A 27,439-nucleotide genomic window follows, 5' to 3' on the forward strand; every position below is an offset into this window, starting at 1 on the left:
TGCTCAATAGGAATAAGGCAGTGGTTCTCAAACTTTTTGGACCAAGTACCACCCCTAATCCAACCAAAGCATCCAAGTACCACCTACAAGTCATCATCTCATAGGAACCCCAGAAATTCTCAATGACCAACATGAGTGCGCGTGCACACACACTCACACATACATATAATAAATATTATAATAATAACTTTATTTGATATAGCGCCTTTAAAGGTGGCTTCTCAAAGTGTTTTACAGAAAAACAACATTAACAACAACTAATAAAAAAGCACCATTTCAGTGAGAGGGGTGAGCCTGTTTAGTTGAGCAAAGCAGATGTGAATTAATTTTTCGAGCCTTGATACAATTCACAACAGAGTCTAACGGCTATTAAATCGTCAGGCATTTTACTTGACGGCAAAGGTCTCGCGGTGGATGTTGTAATGCTTACATTAATTTCTGGAGCAACCTCTCTAATTAGTGCAACTACACCGTTATGTCGGCTTGTCATTGCTCTAGCACCGTCTGTACAAACTCAGACACATTTTATCCAGTCGATGCCATTCTCTTCGATAAATTAATTCAGAAGCTGAAATACGTCCTCTCCTGTAGTTCCTGTTGGTAGCGGCTTACAGAACAGAAAGTCCTCACGGGACGTACGCTCAAACTCGTATCTAACGTAAACGAGCAAATTGGCCAAATCGACTACAGATTTATCTAATTGCAGTGAAAAACATCTGCTCATCTTAACGCGCTCTGTCATCGTACTTTTGATATAATCCTTCATTTCAATAATTCTATGAATGACTGTCTTTCAGGGGGAGGGGGGCAGCAGGTCGAGCTGTTTAGCAGCTTTTTCTCTACACATAATACGTGTCAGCTCTTTTGCCAACGGTAAATAAGGTTCTTCAAAAATAGTGTAGCTTACCTGCTTTAGCAATCCGCAAGCTTGCATTTTTCCGCGTTTCAGTTTTTATTTCTGTATTTATTTAAAGTTTTTATTTCATGCGCATGGGAGCGAAACACAGAGACGCTCGGTGTATTTTTCTCAAATTAGAACAGTTCTTAAATATTTTTCTGTTATCACGCTTTCGTGTGCTCACAAGATTACCTGCATTTGCAGCACGTATTTCTATGCATTCCTGTGTTTACAACTTTGGCATTGTTCCAAAATCACGCACATTCTCCTTTCTCCCTATTTGCCGGAGATACAGTAGCTTTTTTTTAAATACAATTGGTCACTTGCATCCGTAGCACGCATTCCTATAGAGTGGTATAGAATTACAGAGTATCTCTTGTGTCCACTGAAGTATTAGCGCGTACTGTATCGTAGTACGTAGGCTGCATATTCGACATGTATTAAAATACAAAATATGAAAACCCGTCCCGATTTTTCAGCGCACACGGCACAGTTCCAGGGTGTGGGACACCACATTATATGGTTCAGTCACAGAAACAGGAGAGCATGCCTTCTTCTTATTATTATTTTGTTTTTGTTTCTGAGAGATCATGTTACATAGTATATATAAAACAATTTTACGTTGTACTTCAAAGTTCTGGATCATAAACATTTTACTTTTCCTTGCTGAAAGTCTAACGCACAAGAGAGAATGGCGATATACATAAAAACGTGGTACCAGATGATAATTTCTAGTGGCTTCCTGAATATTTGTCCCACAAAAGACACTTTTTGGGGAAAAAAAAACTTTGATTTGATGAGCTATCATGTGAACTCTTGCTCTTAAGATGGAAAGAGATTGCATTTGGTATTGCATGTAATTAGATGGTAATTCTTTTATTTGCTCTGTCCTCTTGTTAAGATGTGTTATATCAGGCAAATTAAGTATTTTTTTTTCATCAATTTCCCTACGGGATTAATAAAGTATTATCTATCTATATGTTCAGTAGAAGGGTTGTCATATTTTGTCTGTTAATCAAACATAAACAATTCTGGACAACTATTTTTTTTTATAATGAATATTATAATGCCTCTGAAGTCACATTAAAACTTCCTGTAGAATTAAAAAACACAGAAATACAAGCGGGCATGATTTGTGTCCAGGATACTCTAATGTAATAAGTCCTGCCAAGGAAAGTGCCCCCTTCTCTCGTTTTGAGCCACTGCCCTCCAAAAGGTCTCTGTGCAACTCTGTTTGGGAGATGTCAAGATGCTGAGCCCATGCTGTGCTTTACTGGCGGGTGTAGAGGACACGGAAAGCACATCGAGTTCCCTGGACATGAAAACTGACAGGTGGTTAAAACTTCTCTCAATAAACAGGAGATCCTGTGTCCAAAATCCTGAGGTGCCTTTCTTCCTGTCTTGACATATAGAATGTATTATTAAAGACAATCACATAGGGCTTGATTTAGTTTAATGCAAGTATTTATTTCCTATCTTGGAACAACTTGTTTTTCAACAACATTCATACTATTTGTGAAATATGAAATACAAATCTTGCTTATGGGTGCAGAAGAAATACTGCCAGCTGGAGAGAAAATTACGGATTTTTTTCTTTAAACAAACACCTGCATAGGGAGATGTAAAACAAAAATCCACTTGAGACGTTTTCGTTGGGGAGGAGGGTTGTGGAAGGGCAAAAAAAAATCTGTTGCGTTTCACAAAATTCACACTTACGAACGGCGCAAGTCGCAGATGATTCACTTCTCTTGACTAGGTGGCGCTAGGAGGTGCAGTGAAGTTTATATCCGGCTGCAGAAACTCTTTCTCAGCTCTGCTTCTCGATTGTCTTGAAGTCGCCGCCACGCTAACGAATGACGTCATCATACGGCGCGACACTGCATGTATTTCACCCACGTGTAGGTGAGTGAATCATTTTCTTTAGATAAAGAAGGAAGTTGTTTTTTAATAACTTCAGTTTCTGAAAACGTAGAGTCTTGTCGGTTGTGTTTATGCTTGAACAGAGCACAGGCCTGATAACAGAATCTGTGAAGAATAAAAATAAAGAAGTTGTTCTGTTTAAACATCGCAAGTCAGCCTTTGTTTCTGACCGACTCTGAAGAAGGATGGCGGAGTGCTTGTTAAATCTGCAAACCCAGCTTGACTCTTTTATGCAGGTTTTGCTCAAATCGATCGTGTATGAAGTGTCAGAAGTTTTTGGAAACAGGATGTCTGACTCCGAGAACGAGTTTCAAGAAAAACTTCGCAGCGTCTCCCAGATCCTGGTGAGACGGGCCGTGATTAAAATCACACAGTGTGTGAAGGACAGTGTCGGGAGTGAAATGGCGCAGCTGAAGAAGGAAAACGAGAGCCTGAAGTGGAGATTGCAGCTGTGGGAGAAGGAGTCGGGAGCAGGAGGAAATCAGGGGCAGACAGATCAGGGTACCCAGACGCTTCCTTGTGAAGTGACTGCAGGAATAAAAGAAGAAATGGACACGAAACTGGAGCTGTCAGGTCAGTGTGACCGGGGTAAAGTTATCTCGAAGTTCGAAAACGATTTTGGCACGCCTGTAGCGCTTTCACGAAACCTCTTAGAGTGGCGAGAATGTTTGTTTTGTGTATAAAATACATTGTGGATGCTTTCTCAGCCTTTACGTTTTCGTTTTTATGACATTTTTTGGACCGAGCACGAATATTCTTTTGTCCATATCTTCGCAATGGAAGCACAGAACGCCTTCAAACCAAAAGCATTTTAAAGACCACGACTCGTGGATATTTCCACAGCCTTTACATCAAACTATCAGTGAGCTAATTATCTTTTTTTAAAACTCCGGTTTTTCATTGATGCGTAATTACGTACGAACTAGAACCCGGGGGACCGCTGTGTGCCCACGTTCACAACGCGAGAAATACTGTTCAATACGGCTTCGTGCGAAAAACCCGTATATGACCATAGGAAGCAGAACAGCGCAGTCTCCCATTACCCAGACTGTAAGCACGGGAATAAAGCTTTGTTTGATTTCTGAAACCCTTCCTTTACATCCTGTTTTCATTCAGGTAAGGGTCAACTATATTCACAATACTACTGACAACAGGAAGATTAAAATATTCTTTTCGCAGCAGCTTATTAAAAACAGCTCCCATGATGTTCAAACCGACTTTTTACACAGAACACTGACACAGCTTTGCATTCTGAATCTCTTTTTCTCATGCTTTTATTTAATATGGCACAATGCACTGGGATAGGGGTATTCTGTTCACAAACCAATAGCATTTAAACCACAGCACCCACAATGCTGCAAGTGTTTTGCACACTAAGCAGGTCCTCTGACTTTTCCCAGCTTTGTTTTGGGTTGTGGAACCTTTCTTTATATTTTTTAGGATTTTCTGAAGATAACAATACAGGTAACACACTGGGACAGGTGGGTCGTCTTCATGGCTCAATAGCATTTCAAATACAACAGCCACACTGCTGAAACCAAGTGTTTTACACACCACATGTGCTTCCATTGCAGAGATATGGACAAAAGAATATTCGTGCTTGGTCAAAAAAATGTCATAAAAATGTCATAAAAACGAAAACGTAAAGGCTGAGAAAGCATCCACAATGTATTTTATACACAAAGCAAGTGTTTTTGTAACTCTAAGAGATTTCGTGAAAGCGCTACAGGCGTGCCAAAATCGTTTTCGAACTTCAAGCTAACTTTACCCCGGTGTCAGTTTGGTGACTTGTATGAAGTCAGAGTGTGTTAAAGAACAGTGTCTATAACTAACTCAATGGTGAGATTTTTTATTTTATTTTAAAGAAAACATCTCACAAGAGTTAACATTCTTGTTATCTAACAAACTATCAAACTGTCATAAAAACTTTCCTCACTGGTGAGAACATAGTGCAGAGATGCAGAGTGAAGTGGGAAAGACTTGTGTGATGTAGCAACGGGATTCTTTAATAGAAACTGAACTGTTTTGTCCGGTTACAGTGCTGAAAACACCTCGTTCACATTCAACAATTGTTCCACTGAATCAATTTGTATTCCAACGTCATTATGAAACAACATTTATAAATGAACAAGTAATAGGTTTATTCCATGCTGACAAAAACACAACGTTTCGGCCGTGGAGCCGTGTTTTTTCTCTCTTCTTTTTTTCAGCATAGAATAAACCTGTTTCTTGTTCCTTTGCAGCCTATACATGCTGACACAGCTATCCACATGAACATTTATAAATATTGTATTTAAGTTGTATTGGTCTAAATTTTTATAAGTATACTAATGATTGTGTATATAAACATTTTTTAATTGGTTTAAGTATTACTGTCGTCCAGGGTCTGTGTCTGTATTGAGTCCTCTTGAATATTAATCCAGTGTGTCTATATTAACCCCTCTCTTTCTCAATGCAGTGTTAATGTACTGTAGTGTCCAGAAAGTGTCTGTATCAACCTCTCACTCAGTGCAGTGTTAATGACCTGTTGTGTGCAGTCAATGTGTCTGTATTAACCCATTTCTTTGATTGCAGTATTAATGTCCTATAGTGTACAGTCAGTCTGTATTAACTCCTCTTTCAGTGCAGTGTTAATGTGCTGTAGTCTCCAGTCTCTGTGTCTGTATTCACCCCTCTCTCTCAGTGCAGTCTTTATGTCCTGCAGTGTCCAGTCAGTGTCTGTATTAACCAGCCTCTCTCTGTGCAGTTTTAAAGTAATGTAATGTGCAGTCAGTGTGTGTCTATTAACCCCTCTCTCTGTGCAGTGTTAATGTACTGTATTGTGCAGTCAATGTGTCTGTATTAATCCCTCTCTCAGTGCAGTGTTAATGTACTGGAGTGTCCAGTCAGTGTGTCTGTAATAACCAGCCTCTCTTTGTGCAGTTTTAAAGTAATCTAATGTGCAGTCAGTGTGTGTCCCTTTCTCTGATTGCAGTGTTAATGTGCTGTATTGTCCAGTCGCAGTGCCTGTGTTAAGCCCTCTCTCAATGCAGTGTTAATGTACTGTATTGTGCAGTCAATGTGTCTGTCTTCACCCTTCTCTCTCAGTGCAGACTTTATGTCCTGTAGTGTCCAGTCAGTGTCTGTATTAACTCCTCTCTCAGTGCAGTGTTAATGTACTGGAGTGTCCAGTCAGTCAGTGTGTCTGTATAACCCCTCTTTCAGTGCAGTGTTAATGCACTGTAGTGTCCAGTCAGTCAGTGTGTCTGTATTAACCCCTCTTTCAGTGCAGTGTTAATGCACTGGAGTGTCCAGTCAGTGTGTGTGTATTAACCCCTTTCTCTGATTGCAGTGTTAATGTACTGGAGTGCCCAGTCAGTGTGTCTGTATGAACCCCTCTCTTTCAGTGCAGTGTTCATATACTGGAGTGTCCAGTCAGTGTGTGTGTATTAACCCCTCTCTCTCAGTGCAGTGTTAATGTGCTCTAGTGTCCAGTCAGCATGACTGTATTAACCTCTGTTTCGGTGCATTGTTAATGTGCTGTAGTGTCCAGTCAATGTGTCTGTATTAACCCCCCCTCTCTCTCTCAGTGGAGTGTTAATGTAAATGTAATGTAATAGTGATATTATTACAGAAGTCTTACTTTTTACATGGTAGTTAGGTTTCTGATTAAGATAAATCAGAACATGCCCTTATACCCACTTATTCCGCTATGTTTAAACAACCCAAATTGATTGTGAGTGTACTTGTATGAATGTGTGTAGTCTAAAGCTTTTAAGATCACATGGCCTCAGTTATCACTACTATGCTGATGATACTCAAATATAAATCCATTCCAAACCTGACGTTGATGTGGATGTATTTAGTTTTATCTCCGATATAAAATCTTGGATGATTCAAAATGTCCTTCATCTTAACTGTGACAAGACTGAAGTCATGCTTATTGGCACCACCCATCAACTTTATAAAACCAGTGCTGTAACCCTATCTGTAGATGGTCTCGTACTTGAGCTTCAGTCTAAATTGAAAAACTTGGGGATGATATTTGACGTTTGACCCACATGTGCAGCATGTTGTCAGAACATCTTTCATTCACCTCATAAATATTGCTCGACTACGCCTTATGTTATCACTAACTGTTGCTGAAAAGTGTTGTCTAATCTTGAATCGACTACTGTAACGCTCTACTCTCTGGGGATTCTAAATCCACATTGAACAAACTTCAGTATGTCCAAAATTCAGCAGCCAGCATCCTGACCAGGTCTAGTGCAAGTGTTCACATTACTCCTATCCTGTAGTCCATGCACTGGCTTCCTGTCAGGGTTCATATCGACTTAAAAATCCTCCTGCTCACCTATAAGACTGCAAGTCTTGGCTTGGCACCTCCATACTGGTCTGATATTACCACCCTACTCCCTACCTTGCAATCATAGCTCTTCTAATTGTGTTCAACAATTTTTCCCCCCAGTCTGTCTACACTCTATGGGTGGCATGGCCTTCTCCTGTTTTGCCCCAAGCTCTGGAATTCTCTCCCCAAGGTATCAGAGAGTCACCTTCTCTAAACTCCAAATCCAGACTCAAAACCTTTTTCTTCAGAAGAGTCTTTATTTAACTGTTCTGTACCCCTCTCTTCCTACTGTACTTAGTACCACTGTCTACTGTCTACTGTCTCCTCTAACTGTGTATTCTCATCGTGCTAATTTTGTGTATTTTATGTTGTTGGCATTCTGTAAAATGCTTTGATTAGCCACCTCTAAAGGTATGAAACTATAAAATAAAGTTTATTCTTATGAAGGTCTTGTCTTGTCTTGTATTTACAGGCTCAGAGGCCAGTGTTCTCTCCGACGCTGGGGAAAGGGCTCCTCTTGAACAGCAGCACAGTGAGGAGGAATGGGGCTCCAGTCTGATGCAGGAGACAGAGCTCCCTGCCTCAGAAGGGAAAGAGGCACTTAGTGAGCAGCACACAGAGAGCAGACAGAGTATCAAGGATCTGGACTCTGTGCCCATGATGAAGACAGAGCCTGAGAGTGAGACACCTGGGCTCTTAGTATGTGATGATTTTACAGAGAAGATGAATAATCTGGACACAACCAATATTACACAAGGTTGTAATGAACTGGGCTGTGTCTCTGTACAAGAGCACAGTGAAGAACTGGATGCTTTAAATCTTACAGAGCAGGATATGGATCCCAAGTTGATTGACCCTGCAGAGCAGCAGACTGATGTACCTGGTAAAGAGAACTGTACTGAGATACAGCACACAGAGGAGAGTCAGTACAGGGAGGAGCAACAGCAGCTCCTACAGGGCTTGATAATAATTAGGCCTTGTTTTGTTCAAGTCGAAAGACTGTCATTGCAGAGTCTGAAACAATCATATGATCCCTTAGTATCTGAATGCTTTACACACAGGTTTAATAATCTGGTTACTGAGAAAATTGTTGAAAGTTTTAATGAACTAGAGAGTATGTCTGTTCTTGGGCAAAGAGAGGAACAACTGAATGAACTGGATGGTTTTAGTCTCAGAGAGCTGGAGAAGGAGCCCCAGATGATTCACACGGCTGAGCAGCACACTGAGGGACACTATGGAGAAAACAAATCTCAGTTTCAGCACACAGAGCAAGACCATTCCATGGACCATTTGCAGAATAAGAGACCCCAGCACGATCAGGGGATGAAGAAGAATCACTCAAGGCCTTGCTCAGATGGAGTGGACAAACTGCCATTAAGGCACAGGGAGAAGCAGCGTTTCTGTCAGTCTAGCATTTCACAACCCTACCAGCACCTTCACACAGGAGAGAGACCTTTCAGCTGTAGTCATTGTGGGAAGAGTTTTAGTCAGTCAAGTAACTTAATAGCCCACCTGCGCATTCACACAGGAGAGAAACCATTCAGCTGCAGTCAGTGTGGGAAGAGTTTTAGTCAATCAAGTAACTTAAAAACCCACCAGCGCATTCACGCAGAAGAGAGACCATTCAGCTGCAGTCAGTGTGGGAAGAGCTTTATTCGGTCAGGTGACTTAAAAACCCACCAACGCATTCACACAGGAGAGAGACCGTTCAGCTGCAGTTAGTGTGGGAAGAGTTTTAGTCGGTCAAGTAACTTGATAGTCCACCAGCACATTCACACAGGAGAGAAACCATTCAGCTGCAGTCAGTGTGGGAAGGGTTTTATTCAGATAAGCGCCTTAGAATCACACCAGCACATTCACACAGGAGAGAGACCATTCAGCTGCAGTCAGTGTTGGAAGAGTTTTAGTCGGTCAAGTAGCTTAAAAACCCACCAGCGCATTCACACAGGAGAGAGACCGTTCAGCTGCAGTCAGTGTGGGAAGAGTTTTAGTCAGTCAAGTAGCTTAATAGCCCACCAGCGCATTCACACAGGAGAGAGACCATTCAGCTGCAGTCAGTGTGGGAAGGGTTTTATTCAGATAAGCAACTTACAATCACACCAGCACATTCACACAGGAGAGAGACCTTTCAGCTGTAGTCAGTGTGGGAGGAGTTTTAGTTGCTCAAGTGACTTAAAAACCCACCAGCGCATTCACTCAGGAGAAAGACCGTTGTAGTGGCAAGGTTTATTAAAATACAGGAATTAAGTTTGCTGCTCCCTTGCCAGTCTCTCTCTCCCTCATCTCAAGTGGTGCTTGATACAGAGAGGCCATTCCATTTGGTTCACATTTAAGGTGTTTTTCTAGCTGATAGAGTGTTCTGATAAGGAACAACTCCCAAATTTGAGTCCCATCAGCCACCCTAATGAATGGTCATCTCTGGTGCAGATTCCAAAGGAGAGTCTCATCCCAAGTGGTTTACAACACCAAGGTCACGAGACACCAATAACTGTAGGGTTTTGTGCATTTCCTGGGACAATTGTTTATTGTAGCAGTAAGTCACAAAATGATTCTCAAATGCCCATGGATCTTTCAACCAATGAGCGACCGTAGTTCCTCCAGGTAAACCTCCAGCTCCTCCTGGACATCTTCAGACTCAGCTCAGACAGTCACGTAACGGCCAGTTTGTCCCAGTGCCAGGACTTTTCCTTGTTCTAAGAGTTGAGAACGGAGGTTGCCAGCGTGTAACCAAAGGATCCACCTGAGGTTAGCCCAGGAGCATGCCTCGTGAACCCACTGTGAACGCTCACCTGATCAACGAGTGAACTACTTTTGGAACTGTGGACAGCTGAATATCAGTATTCAGGACTCGCGCTACATCGGGAACAAACCGGTCTTCTTCCTGTCTAAAGAGTGTGACTTGCTCAGATCTGCAGTCACTTTTCTGTGTGCAAACTGCTAGTTTCAGCCAACACTAACTAGCCGGTCTTCAGAGAGCATCAGCAGCGCACCGCAGCAGAAATCTCTCCCTCCTTCTCCTTCTCTCACGTCAAACCAGCACTGCCTCAATGCCAGTTGATATCAATTTAATTCCTATGAGTTATGTACTTGGTTTAGAGTATTTAGTGTAGAAGTTGTAACCAAGTTCATTTACGAAATGGTCTAAATGAATGATATACTGAATGTATGTCCCTCTTAGTATTTGTAACTCTTCGTGATTGAATGTATACCTTTTGTATTCTGCTAACCCTCACTATAAGATCTGTTATGTTCAAATGCACATTTTATGCATTAATAAATGTATTCTCTTGTATTAGTATCCGAGTGTGTGTGTTGCTGAGTATCCCGCTGGGACGGTCTTCTAATAGCCATCAAAGAATCATTTTCTGACTTAATGCTACAATTAATAATTGTGCCTGTAAATGCACAAACACCTACATTTACTGGAGCCTCGTGAGAGGATGCCTATAAGCTCCTCCAGTCAGGACAGGAGCCTCTACTGTATACAGAGAGGGGTGGGAGGGGGGAACAAGCTGATACCCTGGCTTCTCTCCAGACACAGCTGGATGAACTCCTCCAGTTGGGATATGTGGCTCTACTGTACACAGAGGGGGGAACAAGCCGATACCCAGGCTTCTCTCCAGACACACCTGGATGAGCTCCTCCAGTCAGGACAGGAGGATCTACTCTACACAGAGAGAGGTGAAAGGGGGGAACAAACTTCCCAGCCCTGTTGTTGAAATTGATACCCTGGTTTCTCTCCAGACACAGCTGGATGAGCTTCTCCAGTCAGGACAGGAGGATCTACTGTACACAGAGAGGGGTGGAAGGGGGGAACAAGCTGATACCCTGGCTTCTCTCCAGACACAGCTGGATGAGCTCCTCCAGTCACGACAAGAGGCTCTACTGTATACATAGAGGGGTGGGAGGGGGGAACAAGCTCCCCAGGTCCGTTGTTGAAGCCGATACCCTGGTTTCTCTCCAGACACTGCTCGATGAGCTCCTCCAGTCAGGACAGGTGGCTCTACTGTACACAGAGAGGGGTGGGAGAGGGTAAAAAGCTGATACCCTGGCTTCCCAGTGGGCAGTGATTCGTCAAATATACGTATATATCACAGCGATAATATAGCTATGCATATATATATACATTGGCGCGATGTATAATCAATGTTGAATTGCAACCGTAAAATTGACGACATTAATAAATGCATATATATAACGTCAAAAACACATCTAACACAGTGCCAAAGGCTTTTTATACATTGTTTGTGCTGCATCTAGGAGTATACGGCAATCTGCATAGTGTACGAAGTAAATTATTTTCGCAGTAATTAATTTATTTACACAGCTTTGCATACAAGGGTTTTGTGGAGGGGTCTTGCCCCTTGCCTGAAAAAAAAAATGTTTGAGTGCCTATAGATTTTCTATTTTTATTTTCTTAAGAAAAGTTGATACCATTTCCTGGACACCCCGTCCCCCAACAGAGCCGGTGCCCAGGGAAAAATCTGTAGGGGGGCGTCTGAAATTCTGAGGGGGGGTGATATTTTGGTTGAAACTGAGCTGTATGGTGCAGCTACCCAAATGAAATCTCGCAGCTATGCCATTTATTAGTGCTTCATGATAGAAGATAACGACTAGCGATCTGGTATTTTCCATGAAGTTCAATTTCACATTTTTTGTCACTCTCGCAGTTTGGATTGCCTGGAGCGCAAGTTAAGTTAAGTAAATCCTTTTGCCCAAAACTGAAAGGGCGACACTCCTCCCTCCCCCCGTGACTCCAGGCCTGTCCCCATCTTATTCCATAATGTCATTATATATAACACCTTACAACAGTGACCGATCCTTACTAACTGCATGCGTTAAAATTGCACATCAGGGGGGCACATAAACGCGATGTATTATCAATGTTAAATTTCAACCATAATATCGACAACATTAATAAACGCATACGTTGAGAAAATATCTAACCCAGCATATTTTCTGGTTATATACCACAATGCATTGCTAGTATTCGTTGGTCACCATTTTGGAGACGTTTTTCAATCGTAGAAGATTGAAGTATTTATCCGCAAATATCTCAACAATCCTCTTTTGACGAGTAAGTATAAATAATAATAATACTATCTGAATACATACAGATCTTACTTAATATTATTTTGATTAAAATAGTACGTGAATAAGCAAAAAATGGCACATAAAAATAGTGCGAATGGGGAAGATGACACAAAATCGTTTTGCTGTTTCTTACATTGTTACATTGGGTCTGTTTCCTTTTCTTTCCAGCATGAAATAGCAAATTGTTACAAAAGCACCAGCTAATGTCCAATAGCGTTTTTTTTTTCAAATTACATTTAAAGGCTTCACACACTTTTTAATGAAACAAAAGTGTCCTGAAACTCCCTAACTTTCAGGTTTGTTTCATTCTCTGATGTAGCTGTCTCTAAAGTCAGACATGATGTTTAGCAGATGTGAACTGTGCCTTCTCTTTTGTGTTCAAGGGTATTCGCTGCGTGAGCTCCTCACTGTGTGTCCTGAACAGCTCTATTTTGTTTAGATTATCTATGTGGTGTACAGATAGAACTCAACTGCATGGTGAGAATTCCGGGTTCAGTACCAGCAGAACCTGAAAAACGTATAGCTGACCTAGTGATTTGAACATACAGCCTTCTGATCTGGAGTCAGACACGCTACCGTTGCACCAGGTCACACCAAGCAGCTACTTTTAATCCCCCAAAGGAGAAAAAACAGCGTCGCGATTTTTTAAATTTTTTATTTCATTCTCTCCTGTGAGGAGCACCGCTCTTCTGAAGAGAGTCTCTTTTTCCCAGAACACATTTTATTCTCCCTGCACAGCTCTTGTGTAGGTGTTGTTCTCAATAACAGATCCAGAAACATTGACCCCATGGTGCATCAGTAGCACGGCTGTCTCTAAATCCAGACTAAGTTTTCAAAGTATATCGGAGTCAATTGATACTGATCAGGTTCTGCTGCTGCTGAGCCCGCAGCCTTCACCGAAAGGTCCAATTCCCCAAGTCTGCTGACCTTACGATGTCCATCCCTTCTCGTCAAAACTCGTATTTTCACAGGGTACCCTTCAGAAATCGCAGTACAGAATGAAAAAACTCCAGTAGATCTCAGCCGCAGTTGGTGAGTTTCCTTTAAAAACAAATTAATCTCCCGAAATTTTACGGAGTGTATCACTTTCACTGAGACCGAGAAGTGTTAAGCTGTATAATGAGTCTTGTGGCTCGGTTGTTAACCAAAAGGGTGGTGGGTTGAGCCCTCCCAGGGACGCTATGAGCCTTTTAACGATCACACCCTCCTCACTTCATTTCTCCACCAGTCTTGTACCACAATCAAATACAGAGCCCGTAGGGGGCAGTAGGCTTGTATATATAGCTCACTGTGTATATAATGAAGAAGCAGAGATTAGTTTCTCATCTGCATGTTGCAGAGCCTTATGCAACTCGTACCAACAGCTAGGGTTTGATCCCTGCATGGGCTATTAGTTGAAAAACCATTGTAAATGACATGTAACAGATTTATCCAGCGTTCTTTTATGTTTCACACTAAATTGAGATCTTGAAACCAAAATAATTAGAAATATGGAACACAACCGTTGTTCCCCAAGAAGGAAAGCTATTTTACACTGATGTCACTCCTTTTTATTTAACCCAGATTGTGAAGACAACTCCACCCTATCAAAGGAAAATGTTACACAAAAGTTGGAAAGCACACTCTGAACCTATCTGTATATTTGATTTCCGTGATCTGTTCAAGGCTGCTTAGTGCTTCGCAAGGAAATTATTTCAGGGAAGAAACTCAGTTTAGTGAACTACTTTTGTGTTTTCACTCATTGAATTTGATCTTTGTACTCTCTTTGCATTCTCAGCAATAATATTTCAAAGTTACAGTTCGGATTTATTGGAAAACTTCACAAGCATTATGAGGTTAGGACTGTAAAATAGTTTTTTAATATCTTGGTATATTTACCTTCATTTTAATATAGACATAACCATAAATGTTGTTAAGCATATTGTACTTTTGTCGTACTTTTTAAAACATTTTAGCTGACGACGCACGGTGACTATTATATGATACATGCAAGACATCTGAAAACGAAGATGTAATTACAATAAAATTAACAATTAACAGAAAACCACAATTTGTATATTATTCCTCGATATCGATGATCAGTTGAATGATTTGAAGAAACTATCAAAGAAACAGCAGCAATAGCAGATGATTTTGGTTTTGAACCCAACTTTACACCACAATAATCCATTTGTCCTCGAAAAAAGAAAAGACAGGCATGTTTTGAGTCTCATAATTATCCTCTTCTAGATCCAAAAGAAACGTATAAATTGATTGCTTCGTTAGTATTTTGGATTTTCTTACGAAGATCACACGAAGTATTGCCAGGATCTATATTTAGCGTTTGGTAGCGATAACACTGCTGATATTGATTGAGTAAAAATCTATGATGTATTGACAGCTTTATCTGAAGCGAGAAGTCCTCGAACGCCGCTTATGAAGTGTTGGGACTCATACCAAGAAATACTTTTTGTTTTCCCACCCAAAATGCTGCTATTGCATTACACATTATATTGTAACGCTTACGGCCGACAGGCACTGTGTAAGAGCCGGCGTACCAGAGCAGGTGACGTCACCGCCCTTCCCTGTGATAGTAGGACCACAGCTACTGGGCTGTACCGAGATCTCTCTTTGGCTCACTGGGCTGGGTTGCTGCAGAGAGACGTGGGAGTCGTGGGTTCGAGCCCCCGATGGTGGGGGGCCGACCTAATGCGGCAAGGGCGCCCGCTTGCGCCCCCGTTGTGTTACATTATGAACATTACCAGTTGTGGTAGCTTCTGGGTGCGATTTTCCAAAATTGAAACTAATTACAAAATTATTTAAGATGAGCCATGTCCAAAAATTTTAAATCATGACTAATATTAATATCAACTGAAATTACTACAGAAAAAAAGATTTAACCGAAACATTTATAAGGCTATGCAAGCCTAAAAAGTAGAACAATTAATTTCATATAACTTTTATTTTTTTAGAAATGGTGCTCACACACCTGAAGACACTAACGTTTCTCTCCGCTAGAGTATGTGAATAATAGTTTAACCCAAAATGTTTCTAATTGTGATTTTGTTAAAATGCAATAAATCGTCTATCAGCAGTAAGAAATTATTAAGAAAGTAAGAAATTGTTTTATTTCATAAACTGTAAGACGTGAAGATAGTTTACAGTTTGCATCTTTCGCTTTGTCTTTTAACTTAAGCGTACAGGATCGAAGCCTGTGTGCGGACGGTTGTGCTTCTTGAATCTCTTGTAATCATCAAAAGACGTTGTTTAGTCTTTCAGTTTTTTCTCGAGTTGTACCATGGATGTTTTATATGATCCATACTTTTCATGCTCTTTTGAATTTTCCTTCACTTATGGAAAAAGTTCAAGGTCTTGTTGTCGCTGTGCTCCACATCTAGACGAGAGCACCTGTAACAGTACGATGCAGCTTTCAGTTTAGTGCGGAGTGCAGAAGGAGGACTCGCTCGCTGAATGATCTCTCAAGAAATCCCGGGTGAGATTCAACAGGTGGCTTCTGCAACAGCCACGACAAGTCTGAAGACTTTCTCTGAATTTCCTGAATATACTGTAACGTTAAATTAGTTCAAATAATTTGGTAGTTAACATAACTAAATGCTTTGGAGGTATATTTACAGCAGAGCAAGACTTCAGGCACTTCGAGTATGCATGAAATTAATTGTGTAAACCTGGATCTATATGAACAAGAGTTCTCTTGTTCATAATATATTTTTATATTTGTTAATTGATAAATATCAATTGAGTATATCTGTTATATTTTTTAATGGGATAGGACTGTACACTGGTGGTTCCCAGTGGAAAAAAGGGTTATTGAACCATTGGACATTCAGAGATTATATGTTGTGTGGGCGAATGTAACCGTGTGCGAAAGTAACAAAAAAATCCTCTTAGATGATCAAAGAATAAGTTGGGTGGGTGAATGTAACTGTGCTCTAACAATCCTCTTAGATGAAGCCCTACAGATGCAGCCCCTGAAAGTGTATTCGACTTACCTGTATAGTACTGCTGACACAAATGTAGCCTCTACATCAGACAGAAAAGGCAATGTGTTCGCTTAATCGTGTGAAGGATCTCCTTGTGAATCTGTCTCATTCATCAATGGAAATAGAAGCCATTAGAATACGATACATGTTCACCTTCAACCCCGCAGCTGCCGGACGTGCTTGTTTTAGGACTATTTGCGATGAGTATCGCATTAGTAGGTATGTGTCCTTAAAAATGTAAGGGACATTCAGTTATATACAGACGGTACAGAGACAAAGTAATAATCCTATTTTAACGTGTCCTGCATTTTAACTTACTGAACAGATAAATCGAAATGTTCTTATTCAGAGCCCCTGCAATTCATGCAAATTAGAACCACAACAATACTCCTGAGTCCTGAGCACCACACTGAGCACACGTTCAACTGGGCTCTGACTTTGTTCAGCACGACTTCTTGTTGCAGTTGAGCTCAGAGCTGGAGATGATCTCCATATTCTACCGCACTAACTAGTCCTAAACGTAGAACACAGTACACACTTTCTTTAAAACAATTTAAAATATTACACAAAGGCTGTAAAGCACACTCTGAATCGATCCGAATATTTGATTTCCACGATCCATTTAGGCAACAACAGGCAGCGTGGAGCTTCTCCAGCAAAGCATTTCTCAGTTTTGTGAACTACTGGTGTTTTTAACAAACTGATTTGCATAGCTTGTCAGCATGGCTGAGTAGTGTAAAGCGCCAGACTCAAGGGCTCCTGCCTTTCCATTGCTTGGGTGTTCTGGTCTCTGAATAGAGGTGTGGGTTCAAATCCCACTCCTGACAGCTGCTCCCTTTTCCCGTCTTCTTCTGCTCGCTGACAACAACCGGAAGAGGAAAACTGAGAAACCGGTTTGCGGGCACATGATGGGCAGGGAAATGCTTCGTGAATACTTACACGTTATTAGCAGAAAGTCAAATAGGCTTCGATTTCTGCCTTAAGAACTGTTTCGGGTGCCTGTAATCGAGTAAAGATTTACAGCCAAGGTATGCATTGAAAGGTGAAAGACCGAAAATATAAATCCAGAAGAAGATTTATTAAAACATTGTTTTCCTTGCGGTTTCTCCTGTATTTAATTAAATGTGGCATTGTGAAATCAACCTGTAGCCATACGGAATGCAGAGTGACAGCAGAAGGAACAGAGAAGATTATATAAGAAGATCATATAAGTCTCACAGTCTTATAAATTTACAATTAGATGAATTATTGTAACAGTTATACCGTTAATTTAAATAATCAGACTACCTATGGAACTGAGAGCAGTCTGGAAATAAAACCAGGAAACACATTTTAACCTCCAGGATCAGGTTCCTGATCCTCCTGGCTTCTATACTCTGATGATTCGTTTAAAACATTTAAAAGCACGTATTACAGGGACTTGTGCTATTTCTCTACTGCTCCACACGGGTACGCCTTGTAACACATTAATCTGTGAAGTAAACAATTTTTTTCCTGTTTAATGAATTTCAGTCCTTGGTTTGTCGCTCTCCTTTTACAACTGTTATGATTCGCTTCTTTTCACAGCCCGGTGTTCTTTTTTGGGGGGGATGTTATATCTGTAAGAAAAGCCGCCCGGGCTCCGGACAGGAGTCTCCTCCAGCGGAGATGCACTCTGCTCTGTCAGAAAGAGCACTGTGACGTCATAGACACCAGCCTGAGCGCCTGGATCAGAGAGCGAGGGCACGCACAGAGGAGAGTTATTGATCACTTATCCATCGAAAACCAATTAATTCAACTGAAGAACCGTAGAATAAACGATTAACTTCACCGATTGGTGAGTACTGATTCTTTTTCCGTTTTTGACCCTGTTTTAAATACCTAGAAAACAGTCAATAAAGACTGTATCCATCAATTACCATAGTGCGTTTAGTGTAGAAAAAAAATAGGTAACTGTATCCTAGAGCTAAAAAATTATATTCCAAGTTGATAAATGTATGTAACAGTTTACATGTATTTTTTCCTGTGTTTATAAATCAAAGAGCGATGTGACGTCATGGGTAGCAACAAATACTAATACTAGTGTATTCATATTAATATTAATGAGAGTACATCTGGTTGTTTTAATGCTAGTGTTCATGTGAGTATTAATGATGATAGCGCTACTGATAGTTTTAGTTTTAATGTTCATATTCATGTTAATATCAATCATAATTATACTGTTACTGTTATTAACAGTAGTAGTAGTAGTAGTAGTAGTGTTAGTTTTAATAATAGCATTACTGTTATTACTGTTATTATAAGTAGTTTGTGTCAGTGTTAGTGATAATGATAGTGTATGTCTTAGTGATAGTGTTACTGTTGTAATATGAGTGGTATTTGTGTTAACGTTAGTTATCGTGTATTTGTAGATACTGGATGGTATAGCTCTCGGTATAGCCCTCGGTATAGGGATAGCCCTCCTGCACATCAAACAGTCCGAGTGACTGTTAGTGTCAGTTAGTGTTGTCTGACCATTGACAAAGTACAGCTATTTTTTAGGGCGCAAGTTAAGTAAGCAAAAGTGTTCAAAAATCCTTTTGCCCTGTTCTGAGGGCCTGTCCCCATCCTATTCCATAATGTAATTATATATAATATAATACCTTACAACAGTGACCATTTCCTTACTAACTGAATGCGTTAAAGTTGTACATTAGCACATAGCAGGGGGCTCATTGCCACAATGTATTATTAATGTTAAATTACAACCGTAATATTGACAACATTAATAAACGCATATATTATTGAAATTGAAAACATATCTAACACAGCATCTTTTCCAGTTATATACCAAAATGCATTGCTGATATTCGTTGGTCGCCATTTTGGTTAAATACTGTCATGTTTTTCAACTAAGGAGAAATCTGCAAAAATCTCAGCAATCCTCTTTTCACGAGTAAGTATAAATAATAATACTATTTTAATGCATCATGTCTTACTTAATATTACTTTGATGAAAAATAGTATGTTAATAAGCAATAAATGGCACATAAAAATAGTGTGAAGGTGAAGATCACACAAAATCAACTACAAATGTGGGAATTTTAAATTTTTAAGATTATAAATTACATGTAGCACATTAGCAACACTACAGTAATGCTAATATAACAATAGTGTAAGAAAATCCTGACCTAATTCCTTTCAAATGCTGATACAAAATGTGAATGATTTCAGAAGTGGGTATTGAGTCTCCTATAGAGATCAGAGATGAATTGAGGCATGTGGGAAGGTGTACAGAACAGGTGGACTCCCAATTCCACATCAAGAGGCTGAGCACAATGGAAGAGTTCTGTACACACAAGCGAGTCTATGCTGCTGGTATGATATTATATTCTCTCTGTGGTGTAGAAAATATTTACTACTAGTATTCTTGGTTACAGATAGGTCATAATATGACAGCCTACATCTGATTAATAGGATCCATCTCTGGCATACTTTCTTATTTTGTGTTTATAATGTATAATCTTGCTTATCTTTTAATGCCAAAATAAAGTGTTTTACAAAAAGCTCTATGTTCTAAAAAGTTACTACAACTTTTGAACTTTGAAATATGGTCACTTTGTATTCTAGGACTGAGCAAATACTGCAAAAAAGTGTAGTTAATATGTGAAAATGTGCAATGGGTATGTCTGATTAGTTTATTAGTGAAGATCTAGTAGTAAAAATAACTTCTAATATTATTTCTAATATAATATTATTTCCAGATAAACCAACTTTGGAGAGTAGGCAGCAGTGATGTCAGAGTGTGTTCACAGTGTTGTCAAGGTATTGATTATTGATTTTTTAAATGTTTTTACCTTACATTTTTACTTTGATCAAGTTTAAATATCCACAAAATTTAGCTTAAAGATACCTTGTTAACCACTGAATTTGCAAGGTGTAAAACAGCAAGTGTCTATTTAAATATAAGGATTACAGTAGTACATTCGATCCTAAATATTTGAGTGAATAAACGTTGAGTGGAAACTCACTTGAGAAATGTCTAAGCTCAGTGAGAATTCAGTTTTCAGACTTATGACAAATGAACTGATGATGGAATTCAACTTCGCTGGCACAAACCGGAAAGATCAACGGCAAAAGAGGGGCCTGGGAGACACAAATCTTTATAGAGCAATTAAAGGTACTCTTATTCAATGTTGTACTTTCAAACTTTGGGTACTCTTTAATTAGGACAGACTATTGCTCAATTACTATGATGCAAGTTAAATTTAATGTATTGATTACGCTTTGAGTTTAGTAAACCTTAATGGTTCTTTTTTGAGATTATATTCAAGAAGATATTAATCATCATTTATTTGAGAACTAATATTATAAAATTTTCTCTTAGCTGCGGTGCTGAAGTCCCATCCAACAGCACCAGAAAAAGAAATAAAGGAGCACACAATGCGTATGCAAGGCAGGGGGGCTGGAAGTCTGGACACTGAAAATGATAAGTTCCTGGTTCTAACTGTTAGGACAATTAGATGGTGTTGTAAATAGTGGACAGTAAAAATCGCCTTAACTTCACATTGTAATAATATTTCCCTGGAAGTATAGAAGTTGTACATTTTAAAACTTATATTTGAATCAAAATGTTGTTTTGATTTAGATATTAGCGTGTTCATGTAATTAGTTTGTGTTTGTAAATATATTGCCATGTTACTAGAATTTGTAGCTGAAGTTTACTAGTTGTGTTTTTTTTATGATTTTTGATGATTAGCCATATGTTGATTACAATATTGTACAGATGCAGCCATTCAAAGTGCGCGGTACAGACATGTACCGGAGGTAATTGGCTACGGCGTCGTGCATCGTGACGCGCGATGACGCAATATACCGCGGTACATGTTTGGATGACCAACAGGGGCACTCGTGGTCCGTTGGTCTGTCGTAGAAAGACTTACTGTAAACGTCTTTACTGTGCCCGTTGTAGATATTGAATTTTACCACTGAAGGGAAATCTTAGTAGCTGAGCATAAAAAGAATAGGAGCATACTGTAACGCGTGTGAAGGCCATAAACGATATTAATTTTGGAACATAAACATACAGTATATAGCTGGTCTTGGTACTTTAAAGAAAAAAATACACACCAGTATTCCATTTCTCCCTAAACATTGTAAGCTTCGAAGTCTTTAACGTGATACCGGAGTCAACAAGCATACTTTTAGAATTTGATTAAAAGGGAATATAATATGGAATCGCGTATCTCAAGAATTTAATAACGGTATGATTATATCCGTGTACTGTGACAGGGCTGTGTAGGGCTGTTTCGCCTGCCTGTTCATGCGAGCTGTCTTGTAGCCTACTGGTCTAGGTGACTACCAACTGGCAGGTTGTGTGTTTGAATCCAGCTGGTGCTGGACTTTTCATTTTTATTTATTTATTTTTTAATCGCGTAACATAAACATATTACTGTATGCAAACTGTACTGTATACAGTATGTATATGTATATTTAATGTCTTAACTGTGCCCGTTTAATTGAATTTAAAAAAATTATTTAACACGAACATTAAGCTGTTTACATCTTCCGCCTGAGAACAGTCACCCGTTGCTACCCAACGCAGAAACACAGCCACTAACTAGCAAAGAGAGGACATTAGCTACCCAAAATGATAAAGAAATAAATGATTATTTTGTTTATTTCTTTTGCACATTTATTTGAACATTTCCATCGATTGTACAAGCACTTGGAAACTGTCCAATCCCTAGTTCATCAGGCATTTTACCGGTCTGGTGCCGGTCTTTGTCTTCCAGGATATAATGCCAGCGAACTCTTGTTTTTATGTCCACTATAACAGACAATCTCCTTTGCTTTTAACTGAGCGTTTAATAATTTCCTAAAATGAAAATGATTTACTTTATTTCCCTCACGGGATCAATAAAAGTATCTATCATCTGTCTAAACTATGGGACAGAATTCTGGGGTCTCCCCATACCAGAGATTATGGTAGGGCTTCAGAATGGTGTTTGGCTGACACCATCTGACACCCCTGTGATTGGAGAAAAAAGACGTGCTGGTTTGCTAAACATACTGTACAAGGAAGAGGATTTCTTTCTATTCAAAACGTGTATTTTAAAAGTTTAAGAAGTAAAAACCTTACAGCGTACACAGATTTCTAAACTGATCAGGATCGTTATCTTTGTCTTATGCATAATAATGTTCACCGCTCTGTCCAGCAAATTAATAATAAACTTTATTTTATATAGCGTTTTAAACGAATAAGTAATTAGATTCCTCATAAACCTAATCACTTGCTTTTTCTTTTTATTTAGGCTCAGATTTCAACTATAGATCGTATTATTAATAACCATAATAACAACCAACCAACAAAAACAACCATATAAACATAATACCAACCAAAAACATAGATAACGACCACAAAACAAAATCAAATAATCAAACCATTTTACTCTCGCAAAGTCCTCCAATTATCATAATCCCGCCCCTTATGCAAAACAAAACCTTCCTCCCATCCCAGTTTATTCTGTTGATCATAAACAAAATCCACCTCAATTTTCAACATAAAGCATTACACAAAATCAATACCTCAACACTCCATACTCAACAACGATAATTCACAAACAGCCAGAACATGTAACTACACATTCCCAAACAGACCTAATTTCCATAGCCCCGCCCCTTATGCAAAACCAACATCCCTCCCCTGTTCTCTCTCTCTCCTGGCGGTTGTAATTGTTTTTATTTTCAAATAAATTTTAGCAAAGTCATGTATTTTAAAAATGTTAAGATTTGTATATTTATGTCTTTATTTAGTGGTTTCATTAGTGACAAAGGCTAAACTTTCTTGGAAAAATGTCTTTTATGTAAACCATGTTTGCTATTAATTCATTCAGGGCTAAAATATGTTCATTGTCTTCTAATGAAAGAAGGGTTCCTTTCGCCGTAGTTGGGAGCCTAGCCTTTAACTAGTAAGTACTGTAATTACTGGGTTTTTGAAGGGGGGGGGAGGTGTCTTTCGCTGGAAATCTCGCCTCCTACTTTGAAAATACCCGTGAAACCGGTTCAATTCGTCACAGCCAGCACTCCTGCAGAGAGGGGGGTTGTACTTGCAGTGTATACAGTACACGCGTTATGCTCTTCGTTAATGTCTGTGAAGTTTTATTTAATCTCTGAGCCATACTGATTCTTCTGGAAGCCAGTTTCCGCCAGGGAGTAAAAAAAAAAACACACTATGATATTCTCTCCAATGCAGTGCAGTTAAAAACATACCTCTGATGCTGTTCCTAAATGAATATCGTTTATGACCATCAGAAGCTTCATGCTCCTTTTCTTTTTTCCAGTGGATTGAACAGGGAGAGGCATTTCATGATGTACTTTTCACTGATGAAACAACAGTGGCTCTGGAACAGTTTTCAACCAAGTCGTTTTATAAAAAGGGGAGATATGTACACGTTACTGAAGCTAAAAGTTTAGCCTTTGTCACTAATGTAACCACTAAATAAAGACATATAGAAATCCCTACGTTACAGACTGTATATGGCTGGTATTGGTAGTTTAAAGAAAAAATACACACCAGTATTCCACTTTCTCCCTAAACATTTTAAGCATCAGAGTCTTACATGTGGTTATTTCGGAAACGTTTGTACGTGCTCCTTCTGACCATGTTACTGTTTACTGTTACTGACCATATTAAGTTTAAGTGCCTGTGGGCACTTTTCCTGTCCGTGGGGGGTGGACCGTCTTTCATTAGAAGGTTAGTCTGTTCTACTCTGAGAATGTAGAGGGGGTGGAAAGTGCCCGCGGTCATTTAATTAGTATTAAAATTCACACTGATTCCCTTGCGAAGATACGGACATAGGAATATTCGTGCGTGGTCAAAAAATGGCATAAAAACGACAAAGTGAAGGCTGTGAAAACATTCACAATGTACTTTATACACAAAGCAAATATACCCCCCCCCCCCTCTCTCAATTCAATTCAAGCTGCTTTATTAGCATGACAGATGGGTACAATCAGTGTTGGGTATTTACTTTGCTTTGAGATGCCACTTTTGAAGGTGATATATAAAATCAAGGCTTTAACTTGCTTTAACTCCGCAAGTCTGAGTTCTTGTGTCTGTCCTATCCGACCCGAAAGTATTACAATATGTATCTTTATAGCAGGTGGTGTACAGCTTTTTAGTATAGATTACACTTTTCTAAAATGTATTTAAAAAATAAAAACGATTACAATCTAATCTTTCCACGTTTGATCTCAAAATAAATCTAAACGGGGAGAAAGCTATGCTGAAAATTTATTAAGATACTTAGAAGACAAAGATATCAATTTATGTTGCATTTGTCTGATTGTGAATCAAAAAACACATATATTTAAACCCGCATTTGCGATTTAAATCAAAACGTAATTTAAATCAATATAAATGTTTATATTGTAACGCCTAGGTGACTATTCATTGTTAATAAAATGACTTAAATTCGATCATGTTGTGATATTTAGAAATATAAATTTGTTTGGTGCGAGTGAGGTTTTATTTAATCTGTGACTCAGTGATAGCCTGGCATGGTGAGGTGCGCTGGCAGCTATGTGGTGTTACGCAGTGGTGGCCTGACACGGTGAGGTGCCCTGGCAGCTGTATGATGCAGTGGTGGCCTGGCACGGTGAGGTGCGCTTGCAGCTATGTGACGCAGTGGTGGCCTGGCACGGTGAGGTGCGCTGACAGCTGTGTGGTGTGGCGCAGTTGTGGCCTGGCACGGTGAAGTGCGCTGGCAACTGTGTGATGCAGTGGTGGCCGGGCACGGTGAGGTGCGCTGGCAGGTGGGTGATGCAGTGGTGGCCTGGCACCGTGAGGTGCGCTGGCAGCTGTGTGGTGTAACGCAGTGGTGGCCTGGCACGGTGAAGTGCGCTGGCAGCTGTGTGGTGTGACGCAGTGGTGGCCTGGCACGGTGAGTTGCGCTGGCATATAATGAATATATTCATTTGCATCCAACACACAGTTCAACGCTAGCAACTACACAAAATCTAAAATATGAGCTCTACTTGCCACTTACAATACCAACAGTACCAGCTAACTTCAGTAGTGACATTTTCATGGATTTTTTTAAACAATAAAATTTACAACATCAGACTTCAGACACAATTAAACACGCCTCAAAAAAGTCTGGTACAAACATTTTCAGCATGGTGAAACATGGTGAACATTTCCACCACTGCGTCACACCACACAGCTGCCAGCGCACCTCACCGTGCCAGGCCACCACTGCATCACAAAGCTGCCAGCGCACCTCACCGTGCCAGGCCACCACTGCATCACACAGATGCCAGCGCACCTCACCGTGCCAGGCCACCACTGCGTCACAACACACAGCTGCCAGTGCAGCTCTACATACCCGACCACCACTGCATCACACAGCTGCCAGCGCACCTCACCGTGCCAGGCCACCACTGCGTCACATAGCTGCAAGTGCACCTCACCGTGCCAGGCCACCACTGCATCATACAGCTGCCAGGGCACCTCACCGTGTCAGGCCACCACTGCGTCACACATATTTCAGCGCCATATATTTCATGGATATTATGGAATATAATGGATGGATATCTTAGTTATCTTTCTAATTCACAGGTTTGCATGCATAATTTAATTTTGAAAGCCACTGAGACATCAGGTACTACTGTTGTATTTATGAAAAAGAAACAAAACAAAAAACATACTAACAACTGTGCCATCCTACTCCTTAGTTAATACATTTTATTATTCATAAACAGTTAACATTGTTAGCAAAATATTTTGAATTATATTTAACCCTATTTTTTCTTTAGTTTTGTATTTAACTTATTATATGATAGTCAGACTTAATGTATATTTGAACAATGAAAATATATTTTTACAAGATTTTACATTAAGCACTTAAAATTAATATGGTAAATAATAGTAAACTTTAACATGCTGTAACAAGATCGGTTAAACTGCGAAGAAAATGCTTTCAGAGAAAATGTTTCAGGTGTGAAGAACATAGATCTCCAATGCAATTTCAACCAAACCTGTTCCCACACACCCTGCCCCCACTACCATTAGAATATACACAAACATTTTAGCGTTTCATTCTGAGCAGAAGACCCTCACACCTGAAGAGTGCTGGCTGTGACGAATTAAACCGGTTTTACAGGTTTCAATCACAGACCATGTGACATGAGAGTCAGGAAACTACAGTAACACCGTATTTGATAACGCTATAAAAACGCTATAAAATAATGTGACTTGGCACAGAACAAGTTTACAGCACAGTACAAAAATAAATGCTGACCATGACTTTAGAAGCATAATTTGCCTTACACTCAATTTAAACACAAGCTGTCTTTAGCCCTCTAAGCTGGTTCATACAGAAATGTAGAGATCCAGGCTCAGAACACACAGCTTCATTAGCGAATACATATGCAGGACAACTAGAGAAGACGTTTTACAGAGGATGGATTTTTAGAAACATCCCATCAGACATCCCATCATATTCACAACGTGAAATCTAGAAAATAATATTACGTAACCAAAATCCGCAATATGGAAACAGAACCTGTGTAATTGTTGATAGATGATGTACTCGTAACATTTTTTCAAGACGAACTACAACATTTAAAAAATGACTTGTATGTACTTGATATCTCTAATCAATCCACGGGTCCCAGCACAAAACGAAACTAAAACGCATACCGTTTCGCGCTTCTTATTAGTTGCTCAAAAGTAATTCTAAAAGTATGCTTGTTGACTCCGGTATCACGTTAGTTAAAGACTTCGAAGCTTACAATGTTTAGGGAGAAATGGAATACTGGTGTGTATTTTTTTCTTTAAAGTACCGAGACCAACCATATACTGTATGTTTATGTTCCAAAATTAATATCGTTTATGGCCTTCACACGCGTTACAGTTGTCACGGACGTCCGAAGGGACAAACCGTGGGGAGCAGGAGGGCAGAAAAAGACCCATATGCGTAGCGGCGAGACGGGAAAAAGGCCCGGGCTCATTAGTGCAAAGAGTTCAGGAATGCCGTATAGAAACCTATGCCCTCAGGGAGCGGACGTGGGGCGCCCTGGTGCTAGGCGGGTCTCAGGACATCCGAACCTCAATGCTGAGCGAGGACAGAGTGCAAGACCCGGAAATATATAGCCCAAGGGAAAGAGAAGGACAGGAAGGACAGCAGACCGGAAACTAGGGACAGGACAGAGAAGGAGCGCCCTCTGGCTGCAGAGGGCGTGACAACAGTATGCTCC

The 27,439-nt window shown here is 39.9% G+C and overlaps 1 pseudogene; it reads left to right on the forward strand.

The window, feature by feature from the left end:
• LOC138243018 (zinc finger protein 271-like) overlaps positions 1-10,424 on the forward strand; it is a 29,749-nt pseudogene extending 19,325 nt beyond the window's left edge.
• The last annotated feature ends 17,015 nt before the right edge of the window (positions 10,425-27,439 follow it).

This window comes from Lepisosteus oculatus, chromosome 14, assembly GCF_040954835.1.
Source record: "Lepisosteus oculatus isolate fLepOcu1 chromosome 14, fLepOcu1.hap2, whole genome shotgun sequence".
Lineage (NCBI taxonomy): Eukaryota > Metazoa > Chordata > Actinopteri > Semionotiformes > Lepisosteidae > Lepisosteus > Lepisosteus oculatus.